General features: G+C 46.0%; 2 long non-coding RNA genes across 2 annotated transcripts in view; one reads left to right on the top strand and one right to left on the bottom strand.

Annotated features, from left to right (window-relative positions):
* Positions 1 to 13,067, top strand: part of LOC139793966 (uncharacterized) — a 92,873-nt gene extending 79,806 nt beyond the window's left edge. The window contains exon 4 of the long non-coding RNA XR_011724890.1: positions 12,097 to 13,067. This is a non-coding gene — a long non-coding RNA (uncharacterized lncRNA). The remainder of the gene's footprint in view (positions 1 to 12,096) is intronic.
* Positions 10,400 to 17,404, bottom strand: LOC139793967 (uncharacterized). The gene is made up of 3 exons (XR_011724892.1): positions 15,422 to 17,404; positions 13,617 to 14,493; positions 10,400 to 10,562 (listed from the first exon to the last, which is right to left on the bottom strand). It is a non-coding gene; the product is annotated as an uncharacterized lncRNA (long non-coding RNA).
* Positions 17,405 to 21,555: the final 4,151 nt, after the last annotated feature.

Below are 21,555 nucleotides of genomic sequence, written 5' to 3'. Positions count from 1 at the left end.
ACCAAGAGGGAAAGGAGAACTCATCTCCACACCTCCAGCCCCTTCCCTGAAAGGGCAGGTACTGAAATTATCTGTTCTCACAAGAAGAGGTGTGTGGAGTAGCACACTGACTCCCAAATACCTGAGTGGGAACAGAGCTTCCATCTGCACAGTAAGGCCCCAACCTCAAATCTCTAGAAGTACCCTCAAGGGTGTAGGCTTTTTGTTGTTTATCTGGACAACAGTGAGCTTTTAACAGCCTTTACTTTGCCAGCCTATTTCAGATGATAGAATCATAGAATCCTAGAATCATAGAATGGGCTGGGTTGGAAGGGACCTCAGAGCTCATCAAGTCCAACCCTTGATCCACTCCCGCTGCAGTTCCCAGCCCATGGCACTGAGTGCCACATCCAGGCTCTTTTGAAATATCTCCAGGGATGGAGAATCCACCCCTTCCCTGGGCAGCCCATTCCAATGGCTGATCACCCTCTCAGTAAAGAAATTCTTTCTAATGTCCAACCTAAACCTCCCCTGGCACAACTTGAGACCTCTTGTGCCCTCTTGTCTTGCTGATATCTGCCTGGGAGCAGAGCCCAACCCCCCCCTGGCTCCAACCTCCTTTCAGGGAGTTGGAGAGAGTGATGAGGTCTCCCCTGAGCCTCCTCTTCTCCAGCCTCAACACCCCCAGCTCCCTCAGCCTCTCCTCATAGGATCTGTGCTCGAGTCCCTTCAACGCCTATTTATGCATCATTTTTCTCACAAGAACACCATTCCTAGCCAGACAGTGGGAGCCACACAAAGGCATCTGGGGGGTAAAGTTAGAGAAAAAAACAAAACAACAACAGAACCCCCCAACAACAACTTACTCAGCTTTTCTCTTCCACTCTTCCTCCCTATTCTTCCCTATCCTCTGTTCACAGAACAGTGGGAAAAGTTTCCCTCCTCCCATGCCCAGCTGAATGTTCCTCAGCTGGTTTTGATCTCTCAGTTCAGTCTCATCCAACAAAAGGACCTGAGCTGGCAGGGACCAAGGGTGTCCTTTTGCTGCCTTCACCTTGCCCCAAGTGCCAGGGCACATAGGAACAAGTCCTGGCTGCAGTCTCAGCTCTCCCTCCAAAGAAATGGGCAGCACTTAGCTCTCAGACCCATTTTCTGGAATGTGAGGTTGGAAGGGACCTCAAGGATCATCTGGTTCAACCCCTCTAATATTGTTTATGGCTTCAAACCCAGGCTGCTGGGCTGGTGGCACTTAGTGACAAGTTAGTGACTGGTGCCAGCTGAAGATTTGGTTCACGGATGCTCTGAGAATGATTCCTGATTTTCAGACCCAGCCTGGGGTCTCCCCTCTCAGTGGCAGCACTGGGCTGGACCTCAAACAACACAAGGAATGCAAAAAGCACCTCTAAAAAGAGCAGGTTCCAGTGACACCTGCCAGGAAGAGTTCAGATCAGAGCTGCAGCCCTTGAGGTCTGAATTCCCCTGAGTTTTGTTGCTGCTGGTTCCTGCCCAAACCCCACCACATCCAGCACCACGTTCTGTGAGCTTCTGCTGCCCCCAGGGCCATGGGGATCAGCATGGGGGGTGCAGATCCTGCCAGGAGATGCCAGAGGGATGCAGGGACCTGTGGTGGTGTGGGACGTGCTGCCTGCATGGCCTCTGCACAGCAGGACCTGATAGGCAGAGGAGGAAGGAAGGCTGGGGAGGGTGCAGAGAGGCATTAAATAACACTTGGTAGATCTCTGCTTGCCAGGGATTTCCCTGCCCCTGTTTCTAAGCCCTTAGTTCCTGGGGAAGGTTGGATAGGAGGAGGCTGGAGGAAGTACAGCTGAACTGGTGGGTGTGAAATTCCACCACCTACCACAAAGTCCTGTGCTCCGTGCCAAAATCAGTGACACTACAGAGCTCCCAGCAGGTGGGGAAAGAAGAGGTACATGCAGTGATGGGGTAAATAACCTGAGCCTACATAAAATATAGGCTGGACTGGAAAGCCCCTGCAAGCCTTAGCACAGCCCAACCTTCTCCTCTTGCCTGGAAGGGCTGCTTTCCTACCTTGCTTTCCTTCAGACAGCAAGAGGGAGCCTGATCTGCATCATCCTGCACTTCTCATCCTCTTAATAAATCAGGGAAGGAGCAAAAAATGTCTAGAGCAAAGCAGCACTCACTTGCAGACCTCATTCTGGGTCTCTGTCCAAGTGTTGCTAATGCAGAGAAGAGTGATTCCTTCTGCTGGAAAGGAGTGGGTAAAACACCGTGGTCTGCATTACAGCAGGGATCATGCCAGACACCAAAGCTGACATGAGAAGGGTCCTGGGACATGCTCACTGCACCACAACCACAGGCAGACAGTTCAGACATGTCTCCAGAGCATCAAACCCCCAGCCCAAGGCCACAAAATATTCCCCAGGGAATATTCCATATTTCCCTCTGGAAAAAACTCAAGACCAACAGCAAAGAACAAACCCCACAGCTTTTATGTGCCACAGCAGTAGCAACTGAAGGCACCCCAGTGTCCTCAGTCCCCACTGTAAAAGTCTCAGATGAGCTTTTGAGATTGGCCAGGCCTCACATTTACAAAGGGAATGGGGAAAAAAATCCAAGATCCAGTGGTACCTCCCTGTTTGACCTAAAAGGGCAATTGCAGAGGTCAGCTTGACCCCAGGAGCATGAAGAAGACATGCAAGACAGGACAACACAGAGGTTATCCTGCCAGTAAGACAACCTTCTCCTTAGCTTCAGCCAGGCTTCTGAGCTTCTGCTGAGGAGGAAAGGAGATCTGAGAGCCAAACTGCCCTAAAAGTTAAACAAAAATAAATAAAAATACATCTTTCACAGCTTTTTCTTTGCCTTCCTTTCTGGCCTTTGGATGAATAAGGCTCTGAGGGAGGCCTTTTTATTTGCCAGAGAGCTGGGGAGCTTTGAGCCTCCCTTCTTAAGCAAAGATAAGGAACTTTTTGGTGGGAAGATCCAGGCCTTGCCAAGAAATGTGTTCTGGCAGCTCTCCAGAGGCAATGGCAGTTAGAGCTGAACTGACTTCCCTGGAGAATAAAAGGGTAGATGGAGCTATGTGACCCTGGACTTCAGTTTTAGGCTTGGCAAATTCTTCAGGTCTATGCATCTGTGTCATGGGCAAGGGTGTTTGGTGTCTGTTTGACCCCAGGAGAGAAATTAGCAGCTTGGGCACCCCGGCAGCCAGGCCTGCAGTGGGGTATGTCTGAAAGGCAGTGCTGGATTTTGTACACACATTCTCAGCTGGAGTGAAATTAGGCAGCTCAGGCACTCCCATCCCTGGCAGGGTGGCCCCAAGCCAGCTGCAAAAACCAAGCAGAGACTCTTCAGTTGCTTGGCTGTCACTGAACTCCTCAGGGATGTGACCACCAAGCAGTTCAGATGGAACCTCTCAGGTCGAGCCAGCTGACTGTCACCTTGGTCTGGTGGTGGAGTCACCATCCCTGGAGGTGTCTGAGAGTTGTATAGACACAGAACTTAGGGATCTGGCTTAGTTAAGGTCTTGTCAGTGTTAAGGGTTGGACTCGATGATCTTGAAGGTCTTTGTCCTGGTTTGGGTCAGGGTAAAGGTAATATCCTGTCCCAACCCAGGACAGTCTTTTCCAGCCAAGGTAATTGTGTGATTCTGTATTCACAGAGTGCCTAACCCAGGCAGGTTGGGATTTCTGTGACTCCTGGCATCTTTCAGCAGGTCCTGCTCAAGATCCTAGTTCAAGGTCCATCTCTGGATACATGCATCACACAGGGATTCATGTATTGTTCTCCCAAAAGAACCATGAACTCCTATTTAAATGGGGAGAGGCATCTGTTTCCCCATCACTGCTGGGGTTTGACATTTTCACTCCTGACAATTTCCAAAGTGCAGCTGAGAGTGTTGGGAATCACAATGGACAATGCTTCTCTCTTTAACAAACCATGACCTGAGCCACTTCCTGGAGAAGCATATGGCTCAGCAGAATTTTGCTTCCAGGGATCCCCAGAGATCCCAGAGAGCTGTTGGAAATGTCAGTCATTCCCTGAAATTCAGCCTCTGGGCTCCACCACAGGAAGTGAAGATATTTTGCTCAGCCCTGCAGCTCCTCAGGCATCTTTATCCAGCAGTTTCACATGGGGGTACAGGACAGTTCCTGCCAGACTTACCCCCTGCCTTTGGCCAAAAAACAAAGGTCAAGCAAACAATACCAGGTTATGGAAGTGAGTGACACCCAATCAACAGCATGGGTGGAAGGATTATACCCTGAGAGATCTGGGCTGCCTCTTCTCCTCACCAATTGCATTCTGAAAGCTTTACAAGCCCTCAGCAGTCACAGCTCAGTTACCTAAACTCTGTTTTCTGCACTTTTCTTGTTATCTTTGGGCAGCTGGGTCTGTGAAATTGTCTATTAATGGCTTGCAGAGAGATGTAGCTAATCTCAGCAGAGTAGGTGTGAATCAAATGGCCAGATAGAACAGTTTGACAGATCAATACAGCACATTCCAGCTCTGCAGAGTCCAGACTTCCCGGGGAAGGGTGGTGGGATTTTTACAGCAAAGTTGCCAAAAAATGATGCATGTGCTTGTGCAAGAGGGAAAGCAGAGGAGCAGAGAAGAGTGTGATGTGTTCAGCTAGAAAACATTTTGAAGAGCCTAAAGAAGTTTTGTTCTGGATCAAGATATCCTAGAGCCCACTGGAAATGCCTCTGCTCTCTGCTTTCAGAGACTTGTGTGAAGCTGAGAGGCTCTGCAGCTCCAGGTTGGGTGTTTATAGGGGACTGGATGCACGTGTGCATTAACCAGTGGTGCATAAGCAGTGCACATCACTCTGTGGGGAGCTTGTTGCACACATGTGGAACAGCATTTGGAGCCTCTGAAGTGCCTGGGAAAATTGAGTTTTCAGCTGCATGGGGTTTTCTTTCCAGCTGCACTGAGTTTTCAGCGTGCGGATGGGCATGATGGATCCGAGCTGACTGATGTAAACCTGCACCACCTCAGTGTCCTTCAGCAGAGACCACGTCACACATTTCCAGTCCCATCTTTTGTCCCTCTGCTGCCTGTTCCAGCAGTGTGACTGCCCCTAAAGCTCCTGCCCATTTCTGTAAATAAACTCTGATAAGGGCCTTGCCCCAGCTGGTGTAAGGGAAGACCGTGCAGCGGTGCTAATTTACAGCAGCTGAGAATTCGTCTCAGTGTCTCCCAGCCCAAACCATGACTCTATAAAAAGATGGTTTCTCAAGTTCATCTGTGGTGCAGAAAGTCCTGCTCCTGGAAGAGGGGGGCTAACTGGGTATCTTGCAGTGGTGATGGTCCTGCTAAGGTGGCAGTGGCATGGCTGCATTCCAGCCTTCTCCCCCCACTTCCCTCCTGCAGTCCTGGTGCGGCTGGCCCTGAAATGCTGGTGGTGATTCTGGCAGCACTTTGGCCCACCTGGATTTGCTCTGGCCAGTTCTAGAAAACTGAGTCTGAGAAGTCCTTTGCAGGCACAGAAAACTCTCCCCCCTGCAGGCACCAGAAAGCTGTGGCTTCCCTGTAACATTTTCTGCTTGCTTTGCCTCCCTCTCTTGTTGTTGTTGTATTTGCCCAGTAGGTCGTAATCAGAGGTTTATCACAATGTTCTGCAGAAGGTACTGGTGCCACTTGGTGACAAAAAATCCTGGCTGCTCTGCTGGCTGTGAGAAGCATGGTTTGGTCTGTGTCTACCTCAGCACAAATCACTTTTTTTGCTCTGCTTCTGCAGAGCCTGCACAGTTTCATTCTTTACCCTCCAAGTCACTCAGTATACACTTAGCAGCAGGGATGAAAGAGACTTCAGGAAATAGCACGCTGAGATTTGAGGCCTCCCAGGCCTCCAATCAACCCCCCTGAAGGGGAAAAGCCTAGGGCTAAAGACCAAATTCTAATTATAACAACAGATCTGCAGTCATTCCCAGTTATGTCGAGCTCTTCAACAAGGAGTTAAACAAGTTCTAAAATGGGGGCACTATCTTACTCTTCCCTTTAGCATTAATAGTATGATGTTGTAAAAACATGAGAGTATCTAAACAAGGTGTAAGGGAACAGTAAAGTAGCAGAGGAAAACTGTTTCAGTGTGACAGACACATCCTTTCTTGCTCCACAGGCAGGATTTACTACTGAATTACACTGGGCTTAGGCTCCAATAGTGCCTCACATTGCAGTGGGGATAATTCTTAAATGAAGCCAACAAAAAATCAAAGCAAATCTGATTATTGGAATCTGGGAAACTGCAAAGATCACCATGGGAAGTAACAGAAGATTTTCAACACAAGGATAACTGAATATAAATCAGAAATTGTGTTGCCAGCATCTGTCTGGGTGGGTTGGTTTGCATCTTGGGATCAAGATGGAGGAACTTTTAGGATGCTGAAAATTGAGAGTGTACTTCAAACCATTTTCATGCTCAGAACCAAAATTGCTGGGAAAAAGAATAACATCACAGTTAAATAATAATAAAATCACAGTTGTTCCTTCCAACTGAGAGTTTATTTAACCCCTAAAAAGAAATACCACAGAGGCAATGAGCTAGGACAGGTGTAATTGCATGAGGACAGACTGAGCCCTTCAGTCTCTGTTCCTCCAGAAGTCTTCTCTAGCCCTTGCACATCTGCACATCTCAGTTTGCAGCTCCTGAGGTTAACTACACATGGATAATCCCTCCCCCTCTGTGGCCTGATTCCTTCACCACCTTCTCTGCTGTGCTCTCATTTCCATCTGTGCAAAGTGGGTGGCATTCTACACTTCCTTCACTTTCCCTTCAGTCAGGTGTAAATGACTGCAGGAGGTGCAAAAAAGAGTTGGAGGAAAGAAAAAGAAAATAGCCTGTGAGAAGGTTATTTCTCTCCATAAAATCTGACTCTTGCTTCTAGCCTTGTAGCTGGAGGATGAGGAAATGTTATAAGAATATTCCTCCTAGCTCAATGTACAGCACCTAGGATAGTGGAATGGTAATGAATAATATTTATTACACTATGGCCAAAAGAATTTCTGCATATGATTTGTCAGATGATGGTAAAGAGATTCAGAAAGGCAGAGAATTCAGGATGAGGAAAATACCTCCCAGTGAAGCACAAGATTAGAATGGAAAAATTGCCCTGCTTTAAGTGCAGTAGCAAGAGCAAAGAGCAAAGGGCAGAGCACTTTGCTTCATATACATCAAACTTCTTGCAGTGAATATTTCCTTTCAGCTCTCAGTTAGAGGGACTCACCTCTGCTCAAATATTCATTTCACAGCATTTTCCCTCTCAGGCACTTTTTCCCAGGCAAAGGATTTCACAGAGCTGTGCAGCAGGCAGCACATGAGCTTCTAGTGAAACTTTTTGTTGGGTTTTTTTGTGGGGTTTTTGTTTGGGGTTTTTTTTTGTTTTTTTGTTTTTGGTTTTTTTTTTTTTTTTTTTTGGTTTTTTTGACAGTGCAGAATTCCTGCAAAGGCCAGGAAATCATTTCTTTTTTAGTCTCTGCAGTGGGAGCAGGCAAACCAACAGGATTCCCAGCATTTCTCCACCTGCATGCCTGAGGAACTGGGACATGCAGGGGATCACATCTACGTGCTGGGCCTTCTGCAGCTCCTCTCAGGTCAGGAGGCTCATTCAGAACCCAAAATGCAGTCAGAACCTGGCCCATTGGGACTGTGCTGTCCTCCAAGCATCATCTGCTTTCCCTCTGCCTGCTACAGGTGGAATTTTTCCTCCTGGTTTCTTTTTCCTCCTGCCCAACAAAATGGCATCAGGAGCACTGAGGTATTTTTGGCTTGACATAAGGGCAGATTTTTATACTGCAGTGCAACTACTGGAGTGGCTTTAAAATATTTCTTATCCAGACAAGAGGTTATAATGGATAAGGTGTTACTTGGGGGAAAAAGGGCTGCTATGACAGCTTCATCCCACTGAATCCTGTCCTTAGCTGTCCTTTCCCAGGAAGCCCACAGGGATTATGGGCTGGATTCAGTATTTTGACAACAAATTGCTCCCTGGAGGCAGCTTAGGCAAGGGGCTTCTGTGTGCTTACAAGCACTGCAAAATCTGTGGCATCAGGTCCCCTGGGCCTGCAGAGATTGACCCTCCTGCAGGGTCACCCTGCAAGAAAGACACCTTGGCAGATGCCTTCCTGCCCCCAGTGGGTGACCCCCAGAGCTGGGGACACTGCACACCCCTGCAACCTTTATTTTAGTGAGAAGGGAAAACCAACAAACAAACAAAATGAATTTTCTCTGCAAAGACGAGACAGGAGCAGATTTGTCTTTGAGTTATTCATCCAATTTCAGGCCAGCAGGGTTTAACAGAGCCCATTCTGTACGTGTCACACCTCAGTTAATTTTAACCACTTTCCCCTGCAGAACCCAAGAGCATGTGGATTCAAAAGGCAGCTCAGGCTTGATCCAGAGCCATCAAAACATGGAGAATCCATCACAATCATCAATCATCATCTCTGTTCAAAATGAGAGCCTCCTGTCAGGTACATTGCTTTGGCTCTGATTCACAGCCATTGGTTCTCCTTTTGTCTTGCTTTGCCAGGTGAAGTAACCCTTTAGGGTTATCCCTATTTTATCCCTTCCAAGTTACTCATAACTTTTAATTTAGGCACCATTCCCCCTTCTTTCTGGCAATCTAACTTCAGAGTCCCTCCCTGGAAGGCATTTTGTCCACCCGGGGAATGATTTTGTGACTGCTTTCTCCAGATTTTTCAATATGAATTTTCAAGCATGGACATTAAAATATTTTTTTTTCCCATTCCAGTTTCCCACATGTTAGGAGGTAGGAATTACCCTCCTCTTCTTCCTCTGTTCTTATCCTTATGTTCTTATCATTTTTCATTTTTTACATCATTCCACTCTGGGCTCATGTCAGGCTAACTGGGAGGGAGAAACCCAAATAATCTGCTCCCCTTTTTGGAAATCCTGGCACAAAATTAGCCTTTTCCCAGTTTACTGGGGCACTTGCAGCATCTGGGAATTGCTCAGCATGAGTATGGGTGGGCTCACGACCCCTGCAGTCAAGTCCTTTACAGCCCTGGTTGGTAATTTCTATGGAGGTATAAATATAAATATTTTTTCTGTCTTAAAAGTTATTCAAAAGTCACTCTGCTTACTAATAGAAACTGTTTTCCATTTTCATTTGAAATGAGGATATAGATTATGTTTCCAACTGCAAAACAGAAATATTTAGCCAACATATCCACCTTTTGCCACTACTGACAGTTTCCCCATCCTGACCACATCTCATCACAAGAGATGTGTGAGCTCTTTTCTTTCTCTAAGAGCAAACTTTTTGTTCTTAATTATCTTTTTTTTCCCTGATATCTTTAGCTTCCCTGAGCAGTTTCCTGCCTCTCAGTTATTATTTCTTGCAGTCTCTCTCCCTTTTTCCTACTTGTTATACACCAGAGAGAAAAGAACACTATTACACGTTGCTTTCACCATGCTTCTAATTCAGCATTTGAGGTCATGAGCATCTTCTGGGCTTTAAAATGTGTGTTCAGAAGCAGGAATCAGGACTGAAAATAATACTTGCAGATGAACTGCAATGAGAGAAACCACATCAGTCACTGATTACTAATATTCAGTTATTTTTATTACTTAGTCACAGTATTAGAATAGTTTTGGTTGGAAAAGATCTTTAAGATGATGAAGTCCAACTTTTAACCTAGCACTGCCAACTCCACCACTGAGCCACCACCAGCCCACCACTTCCTGGGGCTTGACAAACCTTTCAGTAAAGATTTTTTTCCTCATATCCAATCTAAACCTCCCCGTGCACAACTTGAGGCCATTTCCTCTCATGCTGTCACTTGTAACTTGGCAGAGATCAACACCAATGTGGCTGCAACCTCCTTCCAGGCACTTGTAGTATTGCTTACTATGCTACAATAGTTTAATGATGAATAATTTTGCCCAGACCAGGACAGCAGCTCAGTATTTTCATTTCTCTCAGCCTCTCAATCTAACTCAAAATGCAGGTCTGTTATTTTTGGTCAAACCCCATACAAGTGCCCAGCTACCAGGGGCCAGAACGAGCCTGCCAGCCTTGATGAAGAGGCCAAACCCCACGCACTTCCCAAAGCAAAGCTGTAAAGGGCAGACCTGTGCAGTCTGGCAGTGTTTAGTGGAGGATCCTGGAGGTTTTCTCTCCAGGATGTCATGGAACCCCTCCTGGGAGGAGCAGAGCTTCCCTGGTGCCAGACCATCTCTGGGAGCCACGCTGCCCCTGCTCCCCTGCTGCAGTGCCCTCTGAGCAACCCTGATCCATTTGCTTGCTCCATGAGTTTTATTCCTCTGAGAGTGAGGCTTCCCTAAATCTGCAGGGGAAGCAATGGGGACCTGCTTAGGCTGGGCTGGGAGAGCATCACAGAGGTCTCCTTGGCAACAGCCAAACAACAAATTTCCCAATTCCCACAGGAGTGAGTTAAAAATGGTTCTGTGGCTCTCTGGTAGATGAGGGGTTTTTATTTTTAGCTTGAATGACCAAGCCTCAATGGTTAAAATGCCTTAGCCAAGCTTTCCAAAACTGTGGGGAATTTCAGGCTTGAGGTTTTTGCTTGGAGTCATCTCTGGTGCTCACCATTTCAAGCAATTTTGTGGCTGGTCACTCCTGCAAAGAAAGGCCAGGGCAGCTGGGTGTTATTTCAGGAATAAAACAACCACGTGTGACAGGCAAACCCTGGGGCCAAAGACCTTTGTTATGAAATCAGAAATTAAGTAGCCAAATTTTAGATGAAATTTTAAACAAACAACACATGTACAAATCCCAGATTTCCTCGACAGTAAATGATTCATTCCTTATTTCTAAAAGCAGGTTTCTGAAGGCTCTCAGCAATGATTCTCTTTCAGCATAATTTGGTTTAATCGGGCTTTGAATTAATTAATGTAATTAGCAACTATAGGAAGGATAACTCAGCCTGATTTTAGTCTTTTGTTGGTTCAGGTCTTACAGCTTGATTTAAAGGTGGCTGGAGGGGCTTATTTACAAGAATGATTAATGCTGCATAAAATTGATTACAACCTAAATTTAGCTGCAAAACCACATTTCTGCTCACTTTCATCAGGAGTGGCTGCAGGGACTTCAGAGCAACCTGCTCTAGGGGCAAACAGCAGTCAGGGCAGTGGTGGCCACTGAGGATGGCAAAATGCAGCCTGCTGAGGAGCATCAAGGCAGAGTGGAGTTAATGGGAGGGGAAACCACTTTGCTTGCAGATGGAAATGTAAATAATCCAGCAAATCCTCTTTACCAACTGAGAAATCAGTGTTTGATTGAAATTTGGTCAACTTTGCTGGAGCATCTGTCAGCAGCTCGTGTCTCTTTTTCTACAACTGTCAAATCAGGAAGGGTTTAGCCTTGAAAATTCCCACTCATAACCTTCCTTCTAAATAAAGTCAAAAGAATTTCAAACACTGGCAGGCTGCTGAGCTGCTGGGAGTAGATGAGTGTACACAAAATGTGCATATAGACACGAGCATTGGTCAGAAAGAATGGGATTGATCCTGACATGGGAAGCCACAAGACTTTACAGAAGCTCTGCTGGAGCCAAGGACCTATTTCAGAAATCAGCTGCTATGCAAAGTGTCTGACACTCTGCATTGATCTGTTAGATGGCTTCTGTTTTACTATTAATAAATTAACATCAAAATACAAGAAAACTCTTAAGTTGAACTCTATGGCCCTGGAAAATGTTAAACAAAGCAGATGTGAAGCTTCTGCAGAAGGTATCCTTGAGGTCTGGCTTGGGAAAAGAAGGAAGACATTTCACACAGCCACTGACATCCAACTTTTTCAAAGACATTTCCAAGAAAAACAGTCCTTTTCTGATGAAAGGCTGCACAGAAAGAAATGTCATGTGGAAAGGAGGAGTTTGGAGTTGTTTGGGGGTTATTTGCATAAGAAGGGAGAATTGAGGATGGTAAAAGAAAACAAAAAGAACAAACTTAAAATTTAACAAAGATGTAGCATGTCTCCATAGTGTCTGGCATAAAATCACCACAAAACTGTAGTAATCCATGTCCCTGAAATCATCTCCTGCAGCTAATAAGATTCTCCTCCTTTGCCAATAAATTATTTTATGCCTGCAGCTTCCCACTCCACTCAACGAGGGGTTGTTTATATTTGTTTTTTCTTCTTTTTATTCTAGCTCAAGATGATGGGCCTTGCCACCACACAATTTGAGGACAAAGTAGCAGAAAAAACTCTCTTGCCTGTGACTTGGAAGAGAAAGGGCAAAAAGGGGGAAAGGGATACCAGCAAACCAGGAGCATGAGGTACGTGCCCAAGGGGGTGATGCACATTTTTTGTGTGTTATGGGAGAAGGAGGTAGAGCTGAAAGGATCCCCTCCTCCCCAGGCACTTGCCAAGCCACCCGTGCACTGTCTGCATTTCTCATTGGATCAATCAGAATTAAGGTCTGGATGAATATTATTTGCCAAATTCATTAGTTAACAAATGCTGATGTCCTTTACTGAATTTGAGTAATCATTTCTGTGGTAGCCTACCAGCTCTAGCACCATTCAAATACTATTCACTGAATAATGTATGAGGTGAACAAAGACAAAATGCATTGAATAATTTATCCAGAGGAAAAAAAATGCTTTCAGCATTTGGTTAACTTTAATTAGAACTTCTTTTCAGTTGGATTTCACATATATAGGCACATGCCTAGGTGTATGTACACACAGGCACATGCACACAGCAATCCAGATTGGGGATGCAGTGCAAATTAACTCCACTTTGCTTCAGTGATTTGCTGCTGGAGGCACTCTGGCACAGATGGGATCAGAACAAAAACTCATAAATAGTGAAAGAGCAAGTCCAAGGCTGAGATTTCTAATCTCAAAATGAATTCTCCCTGCAAAAATGCAGTGATACACAGTCAGGCAGGAGAAGAGGAGCTGATAATTCATCTAGCAGAGAATTTTAGGACAGTTTGAGAAGCAGCAAGAACAAAAAGAAACTCTGCCATAAGTGGATCATGAGTGTCCTGTCATTGACAAAATGGATGTAAGGAAGAGGATGTAGGAATGTTGGGGTTTTTGCAAGCACAGACCTTCCTATTTCACACTCCCATGTGGACTGAGAAGAAAGAGGAGGGATGGGAGGAATTTTGTGGTGAGAGAACACAAGACCACTGCAGTTTGATTTCAGGACTGCAGGAGCAGAGGGCACAGAACACGGCCATACACTGCAGAACAATATTTTTTTTGCCCAACTCTCCTGGAGTATTTCCATGTATTCCCTCTCAGCTGTACATTTTCTGACCTTTGGGACAGGTTACACGTGAGTTCCTAGGGCAAGGAGAAGCTTCACTGACCACAGTGAGCTGCTAGACAAAGACATACCAGCTTCTTCTGTAGGTTACCTGATTTTTCACAGCTAATTTGGGGGCAGGTATTCCAGGGAAAGCATCAGCTGGAATTCACAGCCCCTTCAAAGCTGATTCAGATGGAGTCACAAAACCTCTCAGAGTCTGGTACCTCCAGGTCAGGGTTGAGGGCAGCAGAAAGATTTTCCTGACAGTGCAGCTGTTTGCACCATGCCCAACCACGAGGATAAACAAAGGGCTATAATTTAGCCCAGATAACCTTTGTGATAACCTTACAGATGCTGACATAAACCATATGCACTGCCCAGTCCCAGAAAGGCCAGGACAAGCCTTACCTAAACTCCCAAACTTCACAAAATGTACATGGTGGCATAACCAGGAGCATTCATAATAGAGATTCCACATTCAGGCCCAGATTTGAATCCCTTACAAGACAGGGAGTAGAAGGTCACCTCCAATAACATGAGAAAAGGAGGCAAAGCAGATTAGGAGGCATTTTGTACCTTGAAGGAAAAAAAAAGCTTTCTTCAACTGTTTGTTGTCTGCATCTTTTATTTAGATAGCTGGACAAGATAAATGGGACAGATATGCAGGCAAATCAAAGCCCAATGATAAAACAGAAACCTCTAATTGGTCATCTTGAAGGACAAAGCTGCATCTTCTGTGGTTAATTTGCTCCCAATTATTTTTTTTTCCTGGTTCTATTTTCGTAGAGCTCCCAGAGCTGCCCTAATGGCAGAGAAAAAGAATAATGGAGATAATTTGGAACATCCTGAATAACCTAATTCCAGTGTCCCTGTGGTATGATTAGACACCTAAAGGATGTGTCCAGGACAATGTCAGCTGGCATGAAAGGCTGCAGCAAAGGCATCAGAGTGAGGTTGCTTTGTTTAAAGCTTGTTGGAATTTTCAGTTAATCAAAGTCACTCAGGAAGATTTTCCTTTTGTGTCTGACACATTTCTCTTTTTGCTCTTTATATATGAAGTGGTACCATGAATGCAGCTCATCCACTGCTAAATCATCCTGTCTGCTCGTGGTGCACAGACAGAGCACCACATCCCATGGAGGCAAGGACCCAAGTTTCAGAGCACAGCAGCATTCAGAGGCAGGACTGGGAAGTGGAAAAATGTCACAGGAGTGAGGCATTTCCCTTAGGAGTTGGCATGAGGCTTCTGCTCCCCCTCCAGCACAGGAAACTTTGCCACAAATACCTGTGAACACAGCAGGAGGCATGGAAGGGAGTGGAGCAACCTGACATCAGACAGCATGCAGCCACCAGGATGGGCAGGGGGGTGGTGACTGTCCCACAGCTGTCACCTCTTGTGCATCCAGAACCACGGGGACAGGGAAATTGGGCTGCAAGCATCCTTTAATTGTCAGCTGTACCCAGAACCACTTCATCCCATCCACTGCCTCCTGCAGGTTTCATTTCACCCTGTGCTTTCATGAAGATCCCACTGACACAGCCATGAAATGCCCCAAAACACTACAAGTGGGGAACATACCAATAAATAAGAGCAAATTGAGATGGCAAATGGTTGGCCCAGGTGCTCAAAACACCATCCTGGCTGTCTGATGAGAGCCCTCACTTCTGAAAACTTGCCCCAATATATTAATGGAAATCTGATTCATTTTAAATCCCCCACCTGAAAAGCAAACTCCAAAGTCACATCAGCTGCCATATTCACTACAGATATGTTCAGGACTTTTTCTCCCAGTATTTACTGCACCTTCTGGCCAGTGTCCTCTTGCAGGGACAAGGATGTGTCAGCTCCAAGAGAAGATGTCCCTTCTTGTCACCTTGCCAGGGTCCAGCGTGGTGCCTGCACCCCTTCTCTGATAAGTATTTTTGATACTACATGTGTGCACATGTATTTTAGTATTCATACTAAAATATGTGGAGTGCCAAATCAGGTCAGAGCTTGACGTAAAAAAAAAAGCTCTAAAAATTTCAGGCTTGGATAAATAATCACTGCCCTTTTTTAAAGGAATTTATTTACAAAAGCATCAAAATGGAAATGACAGCAAGGAAATTACAGCTGCCTAATTGGGCCCAAAGAGAGTTTGGGGCCTGAAATGTCCCTTCATGTAGACTGACAGAGGAAAGAAAGCATATTAGACACATGCACATTGACTTACCAGTACTTAGAGTTCTTATTTTTCTGCTGGTTCCTGAAGTGCAAAAGGAGCTGTGTTCTTCCCCTGCTTCTGTTTCTGTGTTCAGAAGCTCATAGGATTTGCAGTTGCAAATGTTTATTCATCATTACACTTGAAAACAAACTTGTCAGGAACTCTTTGTTGAGCTTCTCGAGTTCCTTTTCCCTGTCCCATCCAGGAACATGGAGCCAGCCCAATAATTCTGTGTCTCCAAGGCAATCCTGCTCAATGCTGACCAACTCGTTGTAAAAAGAGCTGCAAAAATGCCAAATACTGGCTGCTGCACTTACAAATACATCTTCTTCACACTGAAAGCCCAAATTTTCACAGGTGAGTTTGCACATCCATGCAGCACTGTCCTTCAAAAGTGTGCAGCACAAGCACAGCCCTTTGTTCCTATGCCACTGGTTATTAAACAAAATCAAAAAGCTCTTAATTTTTTCATTAGAAACAAAACTATCTTCAGTTGAGAGCTGGGGGATATTCACCAGAAAATTGTCTGATCTGGGCTATGAACCAAATTTCCACAGCTTCAAGCTTGCAAACCATGTCATTTGAGATCACCAGGATTGAATAATTGCTGAAGAATAAACTTTTCCTAAACTAAACATTGCAAGGTTGATGGTTCTGCATGGCTTAGGGAATTTGGTTCTAATTTCAGCTCTTAAAAAAAAATAAAAGGAAAGAAAAGAAACGAATGGAGACAATTAAGAGATAAATAGAGATAATTCCTAAAATAATCTGGCTGTGGGAAGGTCTGGGGCTGCCCCATAAGGGCCTGGGAGCCACAAGCACAGCAGAGAGGAGCACCAGCTCATCCCCTGGCATGGGGACAGAGCCCTGGGGCTGGGGACCATTGCTCTGGCAGGGTTTACCCTCACCAGGCTGCTCACGAATGTCCCCCACCCTCTTTATCCATTCTTACTTAAAGACAGACATCTAATTTCACCACAAAGTTTTCACAATAAGAGGTGTGTGTTAAAAATATGGGCTAGGAAACAGAAAACCCCAGCATCTCTGTGGGATAAGAATATTACTCTAAAGAGCATGAGGAGATGGAGGCAGCACAATTTATCCTACAGGATTCAAGACAAAGAACGAGCACACCAAACTCCAATGTTTAAGAAAGGCCCATGAGTGAATTACACAGAAAAAAGTTCAATCACAGCAGAAAATTGAGTTAGGTTAATGCAGAAGCTGTCACTTTTAAAGATGTAGAAAGCAGCAAGATCAGGTTTGTCATCAGAAGTTGGAATTGTGGAAATTTACCTTGCTTGCTAGCAAAAAATGAATATTAAGCATCAGCCCAAAAAGAAGCTTTAGAGAAATGCATAATCCTTTCTCTATAGAGTTTTATTCCAGAAAGGGGCATTTCCTCACACGATTTATCTTCCTCTGTGAATAAATTTGTTAAGCCTGAGAAGATGGAGTCCATTATATGGTCCCCCAGTCAGAGAGCATCATATGCAGCTGTGAGATGTGTTATTATGCAGTGGAGTTACTGCACAACTGCAATGAGCCTTCTCAAAAGGGTTGCAAAGCAGTAAGAATGGTAAATTTTAAGCTTTTCTTAATGGAGCTGTGTTTATTGATTTCTCTGGCATTTTAAAACAAAGAGAAGAGAAGAACCAGAAGCTGCATGTAATAGAAAGCTGATCAATCCAAAGCTGGATTCAACCCCAAAATCCTATTGATGCTGGTGATTTGGGGCACATCTCAAATGTGGGAAATTTCCTGAACCCACACTTTGTGGTGAGCAGACTGCAGAGCTGACAGAGAAGGAAGATAATGCATGGACTTGTTGGAACCTGGGAGCTGGGATAAGAGCTGTGATACTTTGGTTGTTATTCCACCGATTCTGTGGGGCACAGGGGCTCCTGGATCTCTTTAAATAAAAATCTGTGACCTGTACCTGACCTACCCTCACCTTACCCCCAGCCTGCACAGAGTGTGAGTGAGCTCCTCTGCTGCTCACTGCACATTGTTACAGATTATTGTGTTCTCTTGGGAAGTTCTTCAGGCATTTATGTGTGGATTTACCATTGATCACCAGAGAGCAAAAAGGTGAATTTCATCCCTCTGGAAAGAAACATTCTCTATCAATTTTCTTTTTTTTGTTTGTTGCTTTTGTTACATGTGCATGTCCTTTCATCTAAGTTACTGCAATCATTCGGTTTTTCCCTGCAAAATGATCTTATTCAATAAAAATTTGTCTTCTTTCAGACCCCTTTCTCTTTGCTGGCCTTCAGTTTATTGCTCTGCTGGCCAGCAGCAAGGTCTGATCTCCCTGTGCAAGGAAACACTCAAACATACACCTTACTTCAGGTGTTAAGGCACAACACTGCCTGTCTTGGCAAGGACACCCTGCCCCAAGCTGAAGAGCTGCATCAGGTATCTGCTGCCTCTAGCAGGGTCACTTCACCCACAGCATTCCAGGCAAAGGAAATTTCTCCCAGCTGAACTCAGCATGGAGAGGGAAGGATGCTCTGCAGCTCGTGGGTTTGGTTTGACGTGCACCTTGCAGGGCACAGGGACAACCCCAGCCCCATGGCCATGCCTTGGGCTGACATGGAGGATGCAAGCAGTCTACACAGCTGATGTTTTCACCCTCCAGGCTACAGCCACAGTGACCATGGGACTTATCCAGTGTTATCCAGGTCATGGTGTGTAAGAAGCACAGTCTGACATCAATCACAGGTAACCTTCCAGTGCTGCTGTAGGAAAGGGAAGATGTGCTTGAGACCAATGGTGCCACCCCTGGGTGCAATTAAACATCAGGAACTACTCAACCGTTGGCCAGGTTTCCTTTTTATGCACATCTGTTTCTTGACCTTTGGGAAAGAGGCTTTTTCCTGGCCAGTGTTCAGTGCTCAGAAGCTGCTGTCACAAAAAGCCACTGTCACAGCTGGTGTAACAGCAAAGAGAGAGCTGGGAAACTGAATTGCTGCTGAAAAGGCTTCACCCCAGTCCACACGGGGCAGTGGGGGAAGTTTGCTCTGCTGTCACCCTGGTTTTATCTGTTCAGCAGCTAAATAAAGGACTTCAATCTTCACAGCTGCAAAGCTCAGCAGCTTTCTCTCCACCACATCATTCACTTGAAGATAAAAACGATTGTGGAGAGTCCCAGATCTCTGGTTCAAGCTGTTATTTGATTTATTTATTGGCACAGGGTTCTAAAACATGGTAGGTGCTTTTTTTTTTTTTTCTTCCTTTTTTTTTGCAGATAGGAGAAGCCTTAATTCCCTTACTTTGAAGGTCTGACAGCAAAGATGTAGGATGCATAAAGAACACTTATACAGAAACAGAGAGGCAAAGGGAAAGCTTGGAACATTAGATTAAGTAGTTGCTTATGGTTGTACAAGTCTTGGTCATTTGAATAAAGAGCTGCATATGTACACATATGTATTCCTTATGCATGCACCTCAGCACGAAAATGTCACAGGCACAAACAACAAAATGGTGGCTTGAGGATTTATAGGATGGGAATTGGGCAAAACTCCAGCATTTCCTGGCCAAGGTACCAGACCTGACCATGGTTTTCAAGCATTGCATCACTTGGAACAGTACAAAGGGCTGCAATGTAATCACTGCAGAAAACAATCAGGGTGCAAGGGACAAAAGAGAAATGTTCTAAGGTCTCCTGGTGCCCCAGGAATGGTGTCTGCTACAGTCCCTTGGGAGCAGAGGGTGTCCTTCCCAGGGCTGTTGTGGCAAATGTGAACTTTTCCTATGACCAGAATAATGCCAGGATTTCATCTGGCCTTTATTTGGTGTTGTTGGATTTTTGAGAAACCAGCTGGGACTTGTGTGTGCTCTTTGATTTTAAGAAGTGCAAGAAATATTATCTAGAGAGATGTGAAAATTAACCTGTTTCTCATCTAAGTGGACTGGTTGCATAGGAGAGGTTTCTGAGGGTATTTCCAGAGGGCCATGGCACTACCTGCAGTCAGCGAGGAGGCTGTCTGAGCTTCAGGCTGTTATTTAAGACTTTGGACCATGTAATTGTTTCCTTTCTCCCTGAGATTAAAGCCAGGAAAAGCAATACTGTCTCTTTAGATGGGAGTAATGGACAATCAAAGCTTTTTCTGCCACTTGGGCAGAAAAGCCAGAGGTTTAGTGACCGGATCCTGTAAGAGGGTGAGAAGAGATGCTGGGCTACACCATCAAACTCATGGCACAGCCACATCCTCTGCCCACCCCGTGCCGGGCAGCAGCCAGGACACCACTGGCCATTTGCAGCAGGTGGACCACGTGTCTGCACCCAAATTAATGGTGGCAAACCCTAAGGTGATGCTGCAGCCACACAAATCTGTCAGACACTGCTTTATGCTGGAAGTCAAAGCCTTAGAAGGGGCCCTGGGGTTTGCCAAACACACGTTCCTCACTCTGGTTTAATATTCAAACCACGTTTGCTCTCTCTCTCCCCTGCCTCCCCCCTCCTTCCCAGCAGCTGAAGTCACGCATCAGGCAGTGACTCCCAGTGCCTGACACCAGCCAGAACCTTCCACTGACTCAGCCAGGAGCAGATCCAACTGGAACTGGGGGGGGCAGAAGGGTGAGAGGCACTCCTCCTGCCCACCCAGCACTTTTTCCAGCCAAGCCCTCTGCCTCCTCCTGCTTTGAAGGAAACCCCTGATTGCCAGTAAGGACAGGGTGAGCTGTGCCTCTGGCAGGGAACAGGAGCTGGCCCAGGGCCCACCTGGACCTTCTGATTTTTGGTTGCACTCCTGGAGCTGCAAAGTTGCCACCCCAAATGTTACCCAAAGGTCAATCTACCTGACCCTCCAGTACTTTAGTTTCTCAGTGATGTCTCTGACATCTCCTTGCTGACACTGGGCACTGCTGGACTCCTGATCCTCCTCCCCACCTCTGTCCATCTTTTCACATCCTTCCCACAAACACTGCCAACACCTGGAAACATTTTGTCACTGAGAGGGTTGTCAAGCATTGGGATGTCCCAGGACACTGCTGGAGTCACCATCCCTGGAGGCATTTAAAAGGCATTTGGACCTGGGCCTTAGGGACACGGGTTAGGAGTTGGATTATGGTGTTGGTCACAGGTTGGACTGGATGAGCTTGGAGGTCTCTTCCAACCCAAACATTCTGTGATTCTGTGACCTGCTGGGGGTCCCAGGACCATACCTGCCTGTTTTCCAGGCTGTGTTAAGGATTTAACCTTTCCTCTCTGCTCTCATTCCAAGATTTTCCTCTAGACCTCCATCACCTCGAGTCAGGACTGCCCCTGGCCCCAGCAGCCTCACCTCCTGCAAGTCCCCACAGAAAAGTCCTTGTCCTGGCTTGCTGATGGGGCTGCTGCACTCTTCTTTGAAGCTCCCATTACCACACCACCAAAGGCTTGCAAGCTCCTGGCTGTGTGCTGGGGCTCTGCTAAAGTGACCTCCACCTTTGTCGTGTCAAAGAGCCAAGTTTTCCTGCTGGCTGAGTGCTTTCCCTCACATTCACCATTTGATTTCCTCTCCTGCATCTCTCTCAGGGAAAGAAGGGTCAAGGAGGAGAAGGACTGCCCGTGACAAGGTGACCTTGCCCTGCCCCAGAGCTCCCCACACTGCAGGGCAAAGTGAGCAAAGCTCAACAGTGCCCTTCTTCATCTCAATAAATATGAGGTCTATACAGATCTGTGTGATCCTGGGGTCCTTTTGTAGGGACTGTCTCTTCTCTCCTGTCCCATATTCATCCCTCCTTGTACATGCTGCACACTCTGGACTTCATGCATCAGCACAGCCCTGGGCCTGGCACAGTATTCACAGCCTGTCAATCACCCCTGCCACACCTTGGCACCAGTTTTAGCATTCCAGAGTCACTGCAGTATAGCACAGAAACCAGCATGGAGTCTGTTTCTCCAGGAAAATGCAGCCTCGGGTGTGCCAGGCAGCTCTGGTCTCCTGGACTCACCATTTCACTCTTGCATTTTACCTTTCTGCCTCCTGTTCTCCCTATCCATCCTTATCCTTATCCTTATCCATCCTTACCTCAGCTCCTCCAGCCATCTCCAGCCATCCTGCTCACACAATGGCTGCACAAGAAGATCACTGAAGGATTTGGTTGCTTTTCCATACAACCTGTCCATGGCCCAGCTGACCCAAATTTAAGCCTGA

This window comes from Heliangelus exortis, chromosome 3 (assembly GCF_036169615.1).
Source record: "Heliangelus exortis chromosome 3, bHelExo1.hap1, whole genome shotgun sequence".
NCBI lineage: Eukaryota > Metazoa > Chordata > Aves > Apodiformes > Trochilidae > Heliangelus > Heliangelus exortis.
Note: the sequence above shows the minus strand (reverse complement) of the source record. Positions and strands in the feature narration are given on the sequence as shown.